The sequence below is a fragment of the Papio anubis genome, chromosome 10, assembly GCF_008728515.1.
Source record: "Papio anubis isolate 15944 chromosome 10, Panubis1.0, whole genome shotgun sequence".
Lineage (NCBI taxonomy): Eukaryota > Metazoa > Chordata > Mammalia > Primates > Cercopithecidae > Papio > Papio anubis.
The window spans coordinates 16,058,343-16,076,527 of record NC_044985.1 but is presented as its reverse complement, the minus strand read 5'-3'; the positions used below and the strand labels follow the sequence as shown (position 1 = coordinate 16,076,527).

The 18,185-nt window shown below is 39.0% G+C and overlaps 1 pseudogene; it reads left to right on the top strand.

Annotated features, from left to right (window-relative positions):
* The first annotated feature begins 2,885 nt into the window (after positions 1-2,885).
* Positions 2,886-3,059, top strand: LOC116269351 (annotated as a pseudogene).
* Positions 3,060-18,185: the final 15,126 nt, after the last annotated feature.

Genomic DNA, 18,185 nt, shown 5'->3' with positions numbered 1-18,185 from the left:
AGAGCTTTTTCTCCTTTAAAAAACAAAGACATTTCTTCATCCATCTCAAATCTTACAAAAGTGCACATCCTCCTAGACGTCTAAGAGGAAGGTTTCTTTAAGTAAGGTGCCATATATCCTCAGGGCTTTTAGTCTTTCATGCATTAAAAATGTGTTAAGGTTGATGTACTTGTCAGAAAGAGAGTATGTGGGTGCTGTATTGGGATTTCTGATTTCATATCTATGGTAGAGTAAGAGAGTGGACTAATTACAATATTCACTCAGTCACGTTTCCTCTTTCACCCATCACCTATTGTCAAAGAATGCATTTCTGTTAAGGCAGTGTATTAGGCCTTTCTTGTGTTGCCATAAAGAAATTCTTGAGAGTGGGTAATTTATAAAGAAAAGACATTTAATTGGCTCATGGTTCTGCTGGCTTCACAGGAAGTATGATGCTGGTATCTGCTTGGCTTCCAGTGAAGCCTCAGAGAGCTTTCAATCATGGCAGAGGTGAAGCAGGAGTAGGCACTTCACATGGCAAAAGCAGGAGCAAGCAAGAGAGAGTGGGAGAGATGTGCCCCCTACTTTTAAATGACCAGATTGCATGAGAATTCACTATCACAAGGACAGTACCAAGCCATGAAGTATTCAGTCCCATGATTTAAACACTTCCCACCAGGCCCCACCCCTAGCATTGAAGATACAATTCAACATGAGATTTGGACAAATATCTAAACTACATCAGGCAGAGTCCTGGAGGAGTGAAGAAAAAAGACTCAGAAGGAAACACTGACAATGAAAACTGGCTTTTTTCCCATTTTTTTTCCAGCTCTGGTTAATACTTATTTTTATGACCTGCAATGTGCTAAAAAGAAAAATATTTTTAAACAACCAAAGAATCAGAAGTTCTTTTAAGGAATTTGGAATGTGTTCTATAATTACCAAAAAAAAAAAAAAAAAAATTAGGTGATATTCAATTACATCAACCAATTTAAACAATTACATATGTTTTCATATTGGTGTAATATAAAAGCTCTAAAGCTTATTTTTGAAATCAAATTACAGCATTTTCTTCCAAAGTTGCAGGCAATCCTAATTTGGTTTAAATTTTCTACCTGCTATTAACAAGAGGTAAATTTATGTGCTGGGTGCCAGACCTATCAGGTTTTAGTAGTATATACCTTTCTTTATCATAAAGTATGTCCCAGACTAATCTATCTTTCATAATGTGACCTGCAATTTACTCAGTTTTTACACTATTTCTCTGAATACACCTTAACATATTTTTGAATTAAAAATTATAGTTGGTTTGTGGATTGGTTTGAAAATGAGGACTGGCTTAGCCAACAAGGTTTTATGTTAGCTTATCCAATATAGTTAGGATATATTAATTTATGCCCATGAAGTAACTGAGCCAAATCATCAGTGCCAAGGTTTATACAAAATATACTTAAAGCATTTGAAAAGATAAAATATTGCACCAAAAAATTTTGTTTGCAAGATATTTAATGGAATTTGCAACATTTTAATAGTCTCAAAACTCTCTGAGATTAGATACAGGTACCTCTAAGTGGAAGAATAAAAAGCAAAAACAGTAAGTCTTGCTAAAATGAGGTAATCAAGAAAATGGCGGAGAAGCAAATCCTTTTGGTTCATCAGGTCATTTTTCATTTATTTCAGCAACAAGCAAGTAGGATATTGACATTTCCTCTTACAAGACAGTTGGATTAATTAGGAAAAGAAAAGAGAATTGGCTATGTTTGCACTCCGAGTTAACAGAGTAGCAGGTATTCAGTTACAGAAACAGAGAGTTGAATTATCAGTGAATCCACTGGCTTCATGGAAAAATGGTTTCTAAATATTCAAATGTTTTGGTACCTGACACATGCTTAAGCTAGTTTTTAAAAATCAACTTCAATCATTAATTAAAAACGTAACTTAAATGCTGCCTATATAGAGGTGTACCAGGCTCTGGTGAGGGGACATTGCACAAGTCAGACACAACCTCAGTCCTCAGTCACTTATCATTTAGTGGACAGTGTTCAACAATACACAGAAAAGTAAATAAATAAACTGATGTAAGACTGTGATATTCACAGTGAAGAAAATAATCCAAAGGAATATGATCAGCATTGTCTGGGTAAGGACAGCAGGATTGCTTTCGCATAGGCAACCAGGGAAGTTAAAAACTGGGCTAAGCCCTCTGTGACCTGAAGTGGCAGTCCCGTGAGAATCCCCAGGTGAAGGTAAGATGCAAAAAGCCAGGAGGGGGGGATGAACCTGGACTCTTAGTTAGCCCTGCATCTCAGATCATAAGAACAATCTTCCATTTTAATGGGTCTTTATGACTGACACAGACTTTATAGATGCTGAGATTTCTGAGTTCCATAGTTTGTCTTATGTGTTCATTCTGCAAGAAGTAATATTTCTAGAATCTCTACAGCGCATAGACGCTCCAACTAGAAGGTTTCCTTCCCTGTGGTCTGTTCTCAAAATTAGAGACAAAAAATACCACTTTTATTTTTGGGTAATCATCAGGTAATAGATGTCTATTGTGAACATGCTGATGGAAAAATAAATACCAAAAGGGAAATCATTAAAGCTTATAAGAAAATAGTACTGAAATTTGTCAAATAATAACAAAGAAAATATAATAAAAAATATAAAAAGGAAAAGAAACACCATGTGGATTTCCCCTTCCTGAAATGAACCACTATTAACAGTTGTGTGATTTTCTTCATTTCTAATCTTCTTCAAAACAAATGTATACGCCCACACAATTACACATAAACATATAATGAACAGTGCATTTTTTCCGTTCAATTTCAGTCTAACATGTAAATCTACTATCTCTATATCTATCTATGTATCAATCATCATTTATCTATCTATTTATCTACCATCACATCACTTCTCAAACTTTTGGATAAGATCAAGTGTAGTATCTGTTCTTAGCAGTTTTATATCTATCTACCTACCTATCTACCTATCATCAGATATAAAAGCAGAGAAGGTAACGGCTTATTTGGTGCCATTATAGGAACAACAGATGTCTTGGACTGCGTCTTTGATTAGGCCTAATATTTTGACCGTGTTACTTCTTTATTTAGGTTAAGGCATTAAAAATTTATTCATAAAATAAATCAATTAATCTATTAATAAATAGAAATAATCTTTTTAGAAGGCATCACTTTAATGCATTATAAGTCACCCTGTCCTCAACTAGAATGATCTTTTTATATTAGTCCGCTGGCACAACCTTGCCAACATACTTCTGAGCATGTGACACAGACATTGGACACAAATATTATGGGACGAGAGCAACTTAGGGAGTGTGTGAGCTATAAAGCCTTAATTTTTTCTTTCACCTCACCTTCCTATTTCCCTAGAAAGACTTACCAATTCTTCCTTTTTGTCTCCCCATATGTTTCTTTGATGGCACATCTGCTTTATTACATTCATTTGAGTGGCAGAAGTAAGTTTCCTACGTAGGAGGCAGATATAGGAAACACTGAATTTCTTAATTTTAAAAATCAATCTAGGCCGGGCGCGGTGGCTCACGCCTGTAATCCCAGCACTTTGGGAGGCCGAGGCGGGCAGATCACAAGGTCAGGAGATCGAGACCACAGTGAAACCCCGTCTCTACTAAAAAATACAAAAAACTAGCCCGGCGCGGTGGCGGGCGCCTGTAGTCCCAGCTACTCGGGAGGCTGACACAGGAGAATGGCGTGAACCCGGGAGGCGGAGCTTGCAGTGAGCTGAGATCTTGCCACTGCACTCCAGCCTGGGCGACAGAGCGAGACTCCGTCTCAAAAAAAAAAAAAAAATCAATCTAGATCAACCTTGGCTTGAGAGAGTATAAAACTAAATCAGTCTCCTTTCTCCTTTCTGCTTCTCCTTCTCCCTGTGATAACAGAAGCGCCTAGTGCTTACCTGAGAAAGGTGGAAGGACTTCTATCATGCCAGCCACTCATGGACGTGCTAGTTTCCGGAACCCTTTTGGGCTTCTCCAGGGCATATGGCGATTTCCAAACAGGCAACTCCGTTTTCTTAGTGTCTACTATGAACCTGTAACTCTTTCACCAGGGGGTTGTGGCCTCATCATTTCCCACCAAAGCTTTTCCTCCTCTGGTGAGAAGGACATTGGGTATTATTCACAGAAACCCCCCAACCTTAAACCACTGTTCTTTCCCATGGTCTTCAGGTATCTTTCCTCTTTTAAAACTCCAGCATCAGTTTTTCTCAATGGTTCCAGACTCCTAAAGAAAAATGTGGGCCAAAAGAGATGAACAATTGCCCTGCAACTTCTGCTTTTGTCCCAGATACCAAGTTTTTGACAATTTTCCAAGACTATAAAAGTAGCAATATGAAAAAAATTATTTCCACTTAATTTCCAGTTGAGATGTGAGAAAAGACGTTAGTCTCACAATAAATAATCGAGCACATTTGTTTACATGTCTATGCCACTGTATAGCACTGCAACCCCACTAGCTCTGGGTCCTTCAAATGAACATAGGGCTTAGCAAATAGCAATGTGTCCCTACAAATGTTCCTTGAACAGATAAATACGTTCATTATTACTTACAGCTTAAAACCACAATAAAACACAGTTTGAAATTTCCGTGGCTCTCAATGACCCACAATTTGAGGATGAAAGCCCTACATCTGGCCAAGTCAGTTTTTCCCACTTTCTGGTGAGAGTGGAGAGTAAACCAAACCTTTGGACATCAATATTTTGACTGTGTAGGTTCTGGGAAGAATAATAATTTGAGAGCCTGAAACAGTACAGAATATCTGGGTAGCTGATTCTTTTCCTTGAGAAAGACCTTATAAGCAGGCATATTTTATATCAACTTTATCAAAGCTTCTCACATTGAAGAATTAGTTGATGTGAGCTATGGCTGAGACGGCAAAGCGAACTGAGACGTCATGGTAGGCTGGCAGGAGGAAGCAGCAGCATCTGGGGTGGGAGAAATTTTCAGTGCTTTGTGCCGACCTCCGCATAGGGAAGGCAATGGGTAGTGAGCAATCGAATAGGTGTTGAAATGACTGAGAAAACTCAGGGCAGCTCTGGGCTTACCTGGGTCGGTTTCCTAGGCAAGCTCATCGGGCGTGGGGATTGGGCAGGACTTTCTAGTGGTAACAAGGATCTTCTGAGTTATTTTGAATGTTGCAGGAAGGCGATTTTACAGACAGAAAGGGCATTTATGAAGTAAATTTTAATTCAATATTCAAACTACTAATGTTATAAAGTTCAAAACCTAGATGTAAGAAAACTTTAAGTCTGCATGTAATTTCTTAACTTCTTTAAGTAGATAATTAATTTGAGTGGTAGGTTTCCTTTCTGTTTTAGAATTTCAGTGGGAGCCTTAAAATGGGAGAATGATAGAAAAGTGCTGGAGTCATCTATATAGGAGTTAATAGAAAATACCAAAACTGGCCCTGGGACCCTCATCCCCACTGCTTCATCAGTTCATGTAAAAGAGGAAAATAAAGGCCGGGCGCGGTGGCTCACGCCTGTAATCCCAGCACTTTGGGAGGCCGAGGAGGGCGAATCACGAGGTCAGGAGATGGAGACCATCCTCGCTAACATGGTGAAACCCCGTCTCTACTAAACATACAAAAAAAAAAAAAAAAAAATTTAGCCGGGCGTGGTGGCAGGTGCCTGTGGTCCCAGCTACTCGGGAGGCTGAGGCAGGAGAATGGCGGGAACCCAGGAGGCGGAGTGTAGATCGTGCCACTGCACTCCAGCCTGGGCTACTGAGCCAGACTCCGTCTCAAAAACAAAAACAAAAAAAACCAACAACAACAACAACAACAACAACAAAACCGGAAAATAAAGTATAGGAAGACAGAATGAAGGGAATTAATAGTGGTACAGAGCCTTCAGAATTTTTCCCTTCCTCTACTTGCCCTATCTAACTGAAGAGGGCTCAAAGAATTCAGTCGTAAAGATTGAAGATGCCTGTAAGGGGGTGGGGCATCGATATCTTACTCTCTGGCTGAAAGTTTGCTGAGATGCGGAGAGAGCACTGCATGGTGAGAGAGCGCTCTTGGGAGAAACAAACGTAAGTACCTAGTGGGTTGGAAGAATTCTGAAGCATGGAGGTGAGTTGTAGGGACCCATGATGACACAGCAAGGAGAGATGACAGAAGTCAGAAAGAGCCTGTACTTCCACAGTTTGACAAGGCAGGAAGGCATGCAATTCCCTATGCAAAAGGAATGTTTAAGGCACACACCTGACTGAAGCTAAGTTGAAAGACTTTCTGCGCAAGAAGTCACCCCGCACTGTAGTGCCAGAATCCTGTGCTTAAGCTGAAGTTGAAACTAATTTACTTCACCACTTAATTTTATTTAGGTACTCTTTTTATTGACTGTATTCTACAATTCCCCCTAAAATAACTGTACAATTCTCTAGACATCTTCCTAATAAGAATCATAAAGGAGACTCTGGTATGGCTTCAAATACCCTTCAGTTTGAAGCAGAATCTTACCCTGAAGCAATTGGAGAGGGATTAACCCACACAGGGAGGAACTGAGAATTAGGTCATATATCCTGGTGAGCCTCAGGGAAGAAGATTGGGATTCAGGGGAGTAGAAGAGTGTATCTGAGGATCTGGGATAAAGTGACAAAAGAAATTTCTGCTGGGCACAGTGGCTCATGCCTGTAATCCAAGCACTTTAGGAGGCCAAGGCAGGTGGATCATGAGGTCAAGAGATTGAGACCATCCTGGCCAACATGGTGAAACCCTGTCTCTACTAAAAATACAAAAATTAGCTGGGCATGGTGGTGCGTGACTGTAGACCCAGCTACTCGTGAGACTGAGGCAGAAGAATCGCTTGAACCCAGGAGGCGGAGGTTGTAGTGAGCTGAGATCACACCACTGCACTCCAGCCTGGTGATAGAGCAGGACTCCACCTCAAAAAAATAAAAAACAATAAAGAAATTTCTTACATAGGAAGGTTGTGGCCTTCAAGCCTTATCTTCCTCTTCCTCCTCCTCCTCCTCTTCCTCCTTCTTCTGCTCCTCCTCTTCCTCCCCCTTTTTATGTTGCCCAGCCTGATTCTGATTGCAATATTTTACTCTTAAAATAATCTTGTCTAATTGAGGATTTTTTTGGAGAGACTGGTATAACAATGATTTTATGAGCTTTTCATTGTCAGCAGATTTATGTTGCTTGTAAAGAGCCATATCAATTATTCCTTAGCTTACTGATGAAAATATGATTGCTGAAATAAGTCAACACCTCTGTGGGTGTAACCTGAACATAGTCGAAACATTGCTGGATTCTGACTGAATGAAAGCAAGGTGTGGTCCAATTGCTCTTGAATATTGTATCAGTGTTGAAAATCACAGGTGCGGCCTGATATGACAACTTGTGACATAACATGATTGAACCTAACAGCACATACATTTTTAAAATCTGATAATAGTCACCTCAACAGGAAAAAGCTCAAAATATGTGTGTGTATGTATGTGTGTTAGATACATATGAGATAAAAATATGTGTGTGAATGTATGTGTATTAGATAACTTATGCAAACCACAGCTATATAAATAAAATATGGATAGTTTCAAATCAATAGGTTCTGCGGTCTTATGTAAAATTTGGGAGTAGGGGAAGAGAATGTTTTTCAAAGTCTATCATGACCCTATGCAAGAGTCCTTTAAAGTAGGCCTGTTTGTAAGATGCTAAAGGTGTTTACACTCACGGGCTCTGGATTGTTAAGAGGTTGGTGGAAATAAGGTTGAGGAATAAGGTTACTTATTGTTGATAGGTACATAGGAAGACTTTACTGACTTAAGGAAACAAGACCAGTTCCACACTCTATAAAATGGCTAGGCTTGGTCTTTTCACATATTGCCAAGCAAAGCTTGGATTGCGTTATTGTCTGGCTACAGCCGGACCATGCCACAGAATTCCTCTGTGATGGCAGCCAATCACGACTGGGAAAAGAGAGGGACTATTAGATGTAAAAAAAGAACTGGAACTGGCACATAGAATTAGTGAGAGAGCAAGTGACATAGCAGATAGAGTTATAAAAGCAATAGAATTATGTGACTAGCTTGAATTCACTGTTTCCTATATCACTGTAAGAGGATTGGTGCCTTTTCCCAAGATAGAAGAGGGAAGTGAAAAGTTACTCAACTGGAGACGATAACTAGGATTTTGTACACTTGAAAGGCTTTTAAGATTTTCTTGAATACATATTTATGACAGAAACTCTTTGTTTTGCTTAAAGTTTTGTAAGCTTTCGCAAACCTGAAGTCATTGTATTAATCAAGAATGTTCAACTGCAAAATATGGAACACATGGTTAGTCCTAGATTAAAAACCTAAAGGTACATATGCCACACATAAGAAGGCTGGCGGTAACAGTCCAGAGTAGTGGGTTTAGCAGTGACGCCAGAGACCCATGCTCCTCCCATGTTTCTATGCCACATTCTTAGTGTCTTGGCATTTATGCTTATGTAGGCTGTTCTATGGGCACTGGAAGTTTCCACATCTCTAGGCTCTGTGACTGCATTCCAGACAGAAGAGGTTGCTTCAGCAGATTTCTGCTTATATCCCAGACCTATGTTATATGCCCACACCTAGCTGAAAAGGGAACTAAATAAACGTGTTTCCATCTTTTAAGTCCTCGAGAATAGTCGGGAAAGGAGAAGGGTATTGAAAGTGCAAGTTGCAGCCTGGCGCGGTGGCTCACACCTATAATCCCAGCACTTTGGGAGACCGAAGCGGGTGGATCATGAGGTCAGGAGATGGAGACCATCTTGGGTAACAAGGTGAAACCCTGTCTCTACTAAAAAAAAAAATACAAAAATTAGCTGGGCGTGGTGGCGGGCACCTGCAGTCCCAGCTACTCGGGAGGCTGAGGCAGGAGAATGGCATGAACCCAGGAGGTGGAGCTTGCAGTGAGCTGAGATCGTGCCATTGCACTCCAGCCTGGGCGACAGAGCGAGACTCCGTCTCAAAAAGAAAAAAAAAAAGAAAAAAAAGTGCAAGTTGCATCACCCAACCTGTAGTGTTGGCCCACAGCCATTCCAAGGATAAATATTATATAAGCAATTATTAGATCACACAATATGTACTGAATTATTAATATTTCTCATCTCCTAAATATAGTAATATGAGAGCTGGTGGTTTTAAATCTTTCTTGCTTTTAGCCTAATTTATCTTGGCTTCTGCCCAGTTTCCCCTGTACCTGGGTCTGTGGCTCTGTAAAGAAATGGCAAGCTGAGTTATACTCAGGCATAGCAATTAAATTCTATTGTGCATGCCAGCTCCAGCTCCAGTCACTGGAAAGGGCTGTCCAGGCTGCCATGTAGAAATGAATTCTGAAGTTGCCTAGAGGCCTGGCAGGAAAGTGGGGCTTGATGTTTGCCATGAGAGAAAATGGAGAAAATGTTCTCCCGTGGGCTGAACGTGTGTTCTCCCTTTTCATACAAAATTCAGTTACAATGTAGACACTTCCCTGGAAAGTGTACTAATTTTCTTCTTTCCTCATGTAATTCTTTTAGCACCAATATTTTTGAAGAAAGGGAAACAGATGCTTTTGCTTAGTAAACTGAGTTCGATTGGGAAGCCCTTATGTTATAGAAAGAAAGGCCAGGTTGACAGTCAGCTACAGTTGTTTCTTTGAGTTTAAGAAATTTAACTGGGGATATCACCATAAATTCTATCTTCTAATTGATGTTCAAAGAAGTGATGGTAGCCACATTGATTTTGTTGTAGTTTGTACTCTGATTCTTATCACCAATTATCAGTTGGGGCAAAGCTTTATGCCCAAATTAGCAACCTTAAATTTATCTACCCAAAGCTATTTTTGTTCAAAATTACTTGTTCATATAAATGAAGTCATATTCCTTGTATTAGTCTGCTCGACTGTCATAACAAGATACCACAGACTTTGTGGCTAAAACAACAGAGATTTCTTTTCTCACAGTTCTGAAAGCTAGAAAGTCCAAGGTCAAGGTGCCAGCAAGATAGTTTTCATTCTGAGGCTGCTTCTCTTGGCTTGTAGGTAGCCGCCATCTTACTGGGTGCTCACATGACCTCTTCTTTGTGTGTGGGGAAAGAGAAAAAGCTCTCCATTGTCTCTTGTTATAAGTCTCTTCTTCCTACTGTATCAAGACCCCACTTTTATGACCTCATCTAACCTGAATTACCTCCTTGTAAGACCTAGGTCCAAATACAGATTCGGACCTCAATGTATATATTTGGGGAAACATACATCATCAGTTCATAGCATCTCTATAAAATAAAATTATAGGGAAGTTATAATTCTAAAACAGAAGATATATTTTTTCATTTTAGATTCAATAAAATATCTTTTATTCTAACCTGTGTCGTAAGTCATGATATCCTCTATCCACAGAATGTTCAAGGTCTTTAGAAAGATTTGTGAGGAAGATGAAAAGCAATCCAAATATGCTTATTTTATCAGAGCCTTATTTTCAGCTGGAATTATTTAGCTCAAGAGATCACCAAGAATAATAAATACCAGTAGTCCAAAGGTTTTTTTTCTTCCACATAAACTTTAATCAGTTTTATGATTTTTAATTCTTGTTTTAATTAGAAATCAGAGAATACTGAAAATCCCCTCTAATGAGCTTTTATTTTTTTTTTTTAATTTTATGAGAGATGATTTAAGCAATAGGGCTTGCCAAGTGAATATCAGCTTTTGATCAAGGAAATCGTTCTGAGTTATTCAAGAGAGTATTTAAAACTGAGGACAGAAACAAGCCTCAAATTGGTAGGTTTATTGTTGTGATTTAGATAAAATAATTGGACTAGAAATTTAGAAAAAAACAACAAAAAAGTGGTTTCCCTTCTGATTGTCTCCAGTCTCCTCAAATAAGTCCCAACAGAAGAATGTCTGGTATAAAAACTGACCAGGAGTTTGGACTGGAAGGCAGGATATCTGAGTTTGACTATACCACCAATACTTGCCAGGTGTATGACTTCAGACAGAAGATTTAACTCTTTTGAGCCTCAACTTCCTTATTCATAAAGTGGGACTATGAATTTCTGTCTGAAACATACGAGTATATATATATACATTTAGAATTATGCCAGTCATATTACTGGTATGCAGTAAATTTGATGAATAAGTCCTTTGTGGGTAGATATGTATAAAACTCATAGTTGTTTAACTCCAACACACTTTTAATTTTTGGTTAAATATATAGGCACTCAGAGAATATTTGCTGAGTGAATGAGAAAATCTCTTATAAACAAGTGACTTATCATATCATTTCCTTTACTCCAATATTCAGAGTTTGCCCCAGTGGGTCTTCCAGCCTTGGTAGTTTATGACATTTTGACACAGAATAGATTTGAAATCTACAATTTTTAGGACTGGCATGAAGGAGCAGCAAATAAAAATCTCATGTTAGTCAAGGCAAAGTTTGTGCAAATAAATAAACCATTAACACTCCAGAAGTGTGAGCAACAATTTTCTCTTTTTGGATTTCTTTTGTCAAAATTACAAAAGTAGTGCTTATTTGTTGGAGTAAAGCGTAAACAAATCAAATCCTCTCTAGAATTCTAAAAAATAGAGGAAAGCCTGGCTTTCATTCATTCATATACTCCTTCTTATCCTACTTCCTAGGATTAAATGAAGATAAAAGTTTGATGCATATTTTTATCACAGCTCTTTCTCTCCGTGTCTCTCTCTCACATATTCATATGAAGAAATTGACAGGTAGGGCTTTTCTTTTAATGAATTATATGGGACAGTTAGTAGAGTTATAATTTATAAGGAAAGGAACACAGAGAGGGCTCCCAAAGAACAACTCTACATTGTGCAGTTCGCTATAGTGTGAAACCTGAGGGGTGTCTGGGACTCGGCCAAATGAATCAGTTTTTGCCTAGAATGGCTCTTCCTGGTTCACTGCAATTATATCACACAAATGACCACCTTCTCCACATCTATCCTGGCTGGCTTGATATTAATCAGTCTAGTTGAGGTTCGCTTCTTTTTATTAAACCCAAATCGGACATTAAATATTGAAACTGTTCAATACATCAATAGGACAATCAGAGAGGTTTGGGTACTTCCTGGATTGGGCATTTGGCATAGTTACTAAAACAGAGCTCATATATGGTTTCAGAAAGTGTAGCCTTGAATAGAATAAAATTCAGCTATGTTTCATTATTTTAACACATTTTTCTCTTTCGAACAAGTAGATATCCTGCCTTTGGTCATCTGGGCCTCAGCACCTTTGCTGCTAAGCGGAATCTGGAAATGAAGATCTGGGACACAGCTGTACATATACGACATTTCTCAAAAGATTGAAATTTATACATTCTTCATAATTGTTGTTATAAACTGTAGCCATGTTCTAGAAGGTCTACCATTTTGAGATTTGAAATCTCCCCCAAGGTTGGTTACACATGGAACTGTCACAAAAGATCTAAACTCATCACCGTGGGCCCACATTTCTTATTTCCACCAAAATATCTGCAAGCTTCCATAGAAGACGAAAGCAGGGCAGTGCTTAGCAGGAGTAGGGAAAGGATAAATCCACACCAGTTCCTGACACATCCATGTGACCCTGTGGGGAAGTCCTGAGCCTCACTGGGCCATGCGCCTCCAGTTCCCCCCACCACAGGTCATCAGGACAACTCTGCTCGATAGACAGAAATCCAATAATTGTGTCTTAGTCTTTTGGGGCTAATATAACAGAATACACAGGTTGGGGGGCTTACAAGCAACAAGTCTTTATTTGTCATAGCTCTGTTGACTGGGAAGCCCAGGATCAAGGTGGCAGCAGACTCAGTGTCTCATGAGGGCCTCCTTCCTTGTTCATAGACACCTATCTTTTCCCTGTGTCCTCACGTGGTAGAAGGGATAAAGGAGTTCTCTGAGGTCCCTTTCATAAAATCACTAATCCCATTCATGAGGGCTCCACCCTCATGACCTAACCACCTCTCAAAGGCCCCACCTCCTATACTATCCCCTTGGGGGTTAGGATTTCAACCTAGGAATTTGGGGTCAGGAAGGAACAAACATTCAGTCCATAGCAGATTACATGGTATCAAAGCACGTCAGTTTCTATACAAAGAAACTGAATGAGTGATGTGCTCTTAGGAAGCTAAGTTTTGGTAAAAGAGGAGTAGCAAAAAGAAAAAGAAGGGATAGAATAGATTCCACATGAGTAGAAACAATTTAGTATCCAATTTTGGTAAGAACAGGGTTGATACTCAGCCAATATGTATCGCAACTAGTTTACATGTATTTAAATATTTCTCTACTGGTAGGGCATTTTTCCATGGCTCTGCCTCTGGTGCTCACATCTGTCTGGGCATGGAGAGGTGCTGGGGCAAACACAGCACCTAGTTGGTACCAGACAGAGAAGGAGAAGACACACTAAACACGTTGTCAAAGGTTTCGATGACTTTCTTCTTGAAAGGGGAAGCTATTACAGCACCTGAGCTGAGAGGATAGGGGCAAGAGGACTCAGAGGAAGTGTAAGAGAAAATCCCAAAGACTGAGAGAAAGGGGGACAGGACAAATCGCTCCTGTGCATATGAAGGCTCACCTAAGTGTCAGGAGGCAGGGTGATAATTAAGCTTAGTGGATTAAAATGCTTCTGAAACATCCAGCCCAAGCTTACTCTGCAATATCTCTATTTCTTTCTACATTAATTGCAGACATTGGCCACAGCCAAATCTGTTCTGAAACTTTGTAACCCATTAGCAATAATAGTTGAGTAGCTATAACAATTTTCAACCAGCACTTATTTATTAGTAGTAGATATCAAGTCAAAAGCATCATTATCTGCTTCCTTGAAGGCAAAATGACATCAGAGACAAACTGCAGAGTACTTGTGGAGGTAACAGGCACAGTGCCTGGACCAGGCGAGCTGGCATGCAAGTTGCGTCATTTATGAGCATCTCAGAACTTTCTTTTCAGTCAAATGTATTGTTATTGTCTTCTCCCTTCTACTTACTTCCTATTTCTGATCACTTCTCAGCATCAAGGCACTCTGAAATACATTCTCTTATCCATTCAGGTAACAAATATTTATTGACTTTATATTAGATGTCAGCCATCGAAAAATGACAAGGAATAGGTAATGCTGAGAAGCGCACTCTAATTTGCAATTAGTGATGGAAAATACTGAGTAATGGGGATGGTTTGGTTATCAAGCAAACCTAGTATTCAGTACTGACTCCAGTGTTTAGTATTTCCTATGTTTACTAGTCCTCAGGCAAATTAACTTCTCTGAGTCTCAAATATTTCATTTGCAAGATCAGAGCAATTTTATGTGATAAACCTTGTATGGTTACTATAAGAGCAAATAACGTGTACAAAGGGCTGGAAGAGAGACTGATTCATAGTCATGTCAACATAAATGTTTTTTTTTTCTTCCTGTCTCCTAATCAATATAAAGGTCTGCATGTGGACATGAAATGGCATAAGGAATGGACTCATCAAATTTAGTTAATAGTTTTGCTCACAGCGAAGTTCAAAGACATGAAATAATTTGTTTACCTCATTTAAGATCTCAATTACCCTGTCATTTGGACAAATTTCTGTGGAGGTGGGTGGGATGGGGGTGGGTTGGCAAACTTGAGAGTGAGGAAGCAAAGAAAAACCAATAGACTGGGCATTTTGCCAGAGAGAGAGGGAGAGCGTCTTCTAGACTTTACCTTTCTTCCTTGATGTTACTTACTCATTGTAGCTTTACTGGAGTTCTCCGGTGGGCATTTATTATTGATATTAGGGCTGTTCTTTTTACTTTGCAGTTCCCAGTGACACAAAACAGCTGAAAATCTGATCGCAACATGCCGTTTTGAGTTCACTTAATGTTCCCTATCTCCTAGGCTCCATAAATAAAGTATCAGTGTTTGGAGAGTGATTTCAGAGTCTCGTCCATCTTCAGTGTCTTTATGGATGGAAAACCTGAATTGCACGGTCGGCAACACTCTGCAGTTTCCAGCCTGAAAGCCAAAAAGAGTCCAGAGATTCTCCCTAAATCTCAGGCCCCTCTTAGCTCTGGCTGGGTATTGGGCACAGATTTTAATCACTGCGTGTGGTCAACCCTTGAATGCCATAACCTCTGGGCGGATGAAGACATCACTTTTGGAGGTGTAACAGCACATATCTGCCCACAGTCTTAGGTCCATTTTTTGGTGACTCTTGTATTTGAGAAGCCCTGCTATGTCAGAATCATAATAATTATTCAAGGATATTTTACATTTACTAAGGTTTGAGTTCTCATCAACCAGGATTAGAAGAGACATGTCAACTTTCACTCCTTTGCATTTTTGAACACAATTAACGTAATGCTTTAGAAAGAGTTTTCACAATCAGTAAATATCTGTATATAATGGGGTTGACATTATTACTGACTTTTCAACAATATCTGAATCAAAATCCTTCATCATCCTATGTTGCTCAAGTTACTAGCACCGATTTCTTCTTTCTCTCCTCCATGTTTTTCTTTTTTGAGTTTCCATTGATTTGATGATTTTCTTAGCTTTTTGTTAGTTTCTTTCTCTAGTCTTTTTAACCCCTTCTAGAGAACACTCTAGAATTTATCCAAAAAATCCCTTTTGCTCTTCCTTAGTATAAACACCACTCTTATCTTCAGCTTCTACAATTACAACAGAATAGCTGAACATCACTACAGAATTTTTTTTTTCTTTAGATTTTCTCCTCTGGAGTCCTACTTTAGATCTATTGCTTAAGAAGTTTTGGATAAGTGATTTCCAGGACGATTGTAGCATTTAGAGAGAGTTGGCAACAAGTGTGCCATGCTTTCATTTCTTAATTTAACAATTATTTATGAAGACTTTACAATGTGTTATCAAGCCCTGAATATCTCTGAATCCAGCTTTTTCAGTGAAAGTGCCAACTACATGTTTGGTCCAGATTAGAGACCTCTGATATGATCTCTCAGGTTGCCAGCTGAAGGCATGCATACAGGTTTTCTCTGCCGCCATGCTCTGTGGCTTGGCAACTGCTCTCATCAGGCAAATGCCAGGGCTTTATGTTCTGCCTTTTATACTTTTACCATCCACTCTGAAGCTGTACTTCATTATTATTGGGGTAGGGAGTATATATGTGCGCACATTTTTCCTGAAACATGGTTACTAGGTTCCAGAGAATAAAAACCCATTTAAATAAATAAAGCAAAAATTGACAAATCAAAGGGCACCTCCTGAAGCTAGGCCTCAGAGAGCCTGTATCCTGGAACTGGAGGGTTGGGGTCATTCCCACCCCTCAGTGTTTCTCTACTGATCTTCTTGTCTCTCCTTCAGCTGCTATTCACATTGTCTTGGCTTTGGCAAATGTAGGGCTCAGATGTGATTGTCTTAAACCCTACCCAGCTACTCAGTTTTACCATTTTTTCAATAGAGACTGACTAGTTTTCCTTTTTTCCAAATATAACTTCCAGAAAGAGCAGTTTGTTTTGTTTGTATGTCCATACCGAATTCCTTTAGCAGAAACCAGGAGGTATTGGGCTCATAGGATCCCTTCCTTCCTTCCTTCCTTGCTTCCTTCCCTCCTTCCTTTCTTTCTCTTTTCTTTCTTTCTTTTTTTATTTGACACGGCGTCTCGCTTTGTCGCCTAGGCTGGAGTGCAGTGGCATGATCTTGGCTCACTGTAAGCTCTGCCTCCTGGTTACAGGGGGCTGCTACCATGCCCGGCTAGTATTTGTTTTTGTATTTTTAGTAGAGGTGGGGTTTCACCGTGTTAGTCAGAATGGTCTCGATCTCCTGACCTCATGATCCACCCACCTCAGCCCCCCAAAGTGCTGGGATTACAGGTGTGAGCCGCCACGCCTGGCTGGGTCTGTTTATTTCTTATTAGAGGCTGTTGGAACAAATTTTCTGAGAAGGAGTTAGGAAAGCTGGAAGGACAAGATTGCTGCCTCTAGTACAATTCTACACACATGGACACACCCCACATATGTGCATACGGATTATCCGTTCATAAAAAGATATGCAGATTAGAAAATGGAGGTTGAGAAGCCAGCATAATACAGAAGAAAAAGACTTGGGGTGGGAGAAAAGAGCCATGAACGCTTGAACTAGCTTTGTGACTAACTGCTGGTGTCACCCTGGTGTCACCTTGGGTAATTACCTTCCCATTTCTGAATTTCATTGTCCTAATTAATAAATGAGGAATGTACTAGTAGTTGGTTATGCACCTTAACACTTTTTTAAATAAATGATTTTTTAAAAAATGAATAGCCCTTATACTAAATTTCTTCTTTTCCCTAAACCAGTGGTTCTCAGACGTTTTGGTCTCAGGGACTCATATCCTTAAAAAAACAAATAAAAGATTGAGGAAATCCAAGAGCTTTTATTTATATGGTTCATGTCTATTAATGTTGATTGTATTAAAAATTAACACTAACATTTAGAAAAAGTGTTTATTAATTAATGTAAATATCACAATAATATGCTCATTGAGTTTTAATATAAATAACATTTTTACGAAAAGCGACTTATTTCCAAAACAAAACACATCTCTTCAATGTCTGCTTTGAAAGAAAAACAGATGGATTTTCATAACTATTTCTGCATTCAATCTTTTGCAGCTTGTTATTTTCACTGAAGTCCATGAAGAAAATTGACCTTATGCAGAATTATAGTTGGAAAAGGCAGAAATATTTTACAGCCTTTTTAGATAACTGTGGTTCTGTTTCTTTGGTTGCACACCACAACTCTGTTAAAGGCAGTTTCTTAAAGGATAGTGGCAATATAAGATCTGAAACCATATCTATTAACTTTTTACTGGGAAAAGTTTATTTATCTATTTTGTACTCTTTTATCCATGCATGTTTCTTTAATGTGATCCATTGGTCATTTGGAAAATGATGACTTACCTACAAATTTAGATCTTACAAATCTCAACAATTTTCATCATACAACATTGAGAAATCCTATTTGTTAATATAGTTAATATAACCATACATCTCATCAGAAGAGTCTAAGTATTGGAAAGAAGTTAAGCTCCCATGACAGTTACAAGTTTCCCGAATTCTAATTTTGGCTTGAAAGTTCCAATTTTAACATTGGCCACAGCTATTGTCAATTGTTTTCCTTAAAGTGTTAGGCTCACTTTGTTCATTTTAGAGAATGTATCAGTCAAATATTCAAGTCTGAATAATCACACTGTGTCTGTCAATTTTTCTTTCACATAAAAGTGTCATTTCGTTGAAAAGCAGCTCATCAACTTAC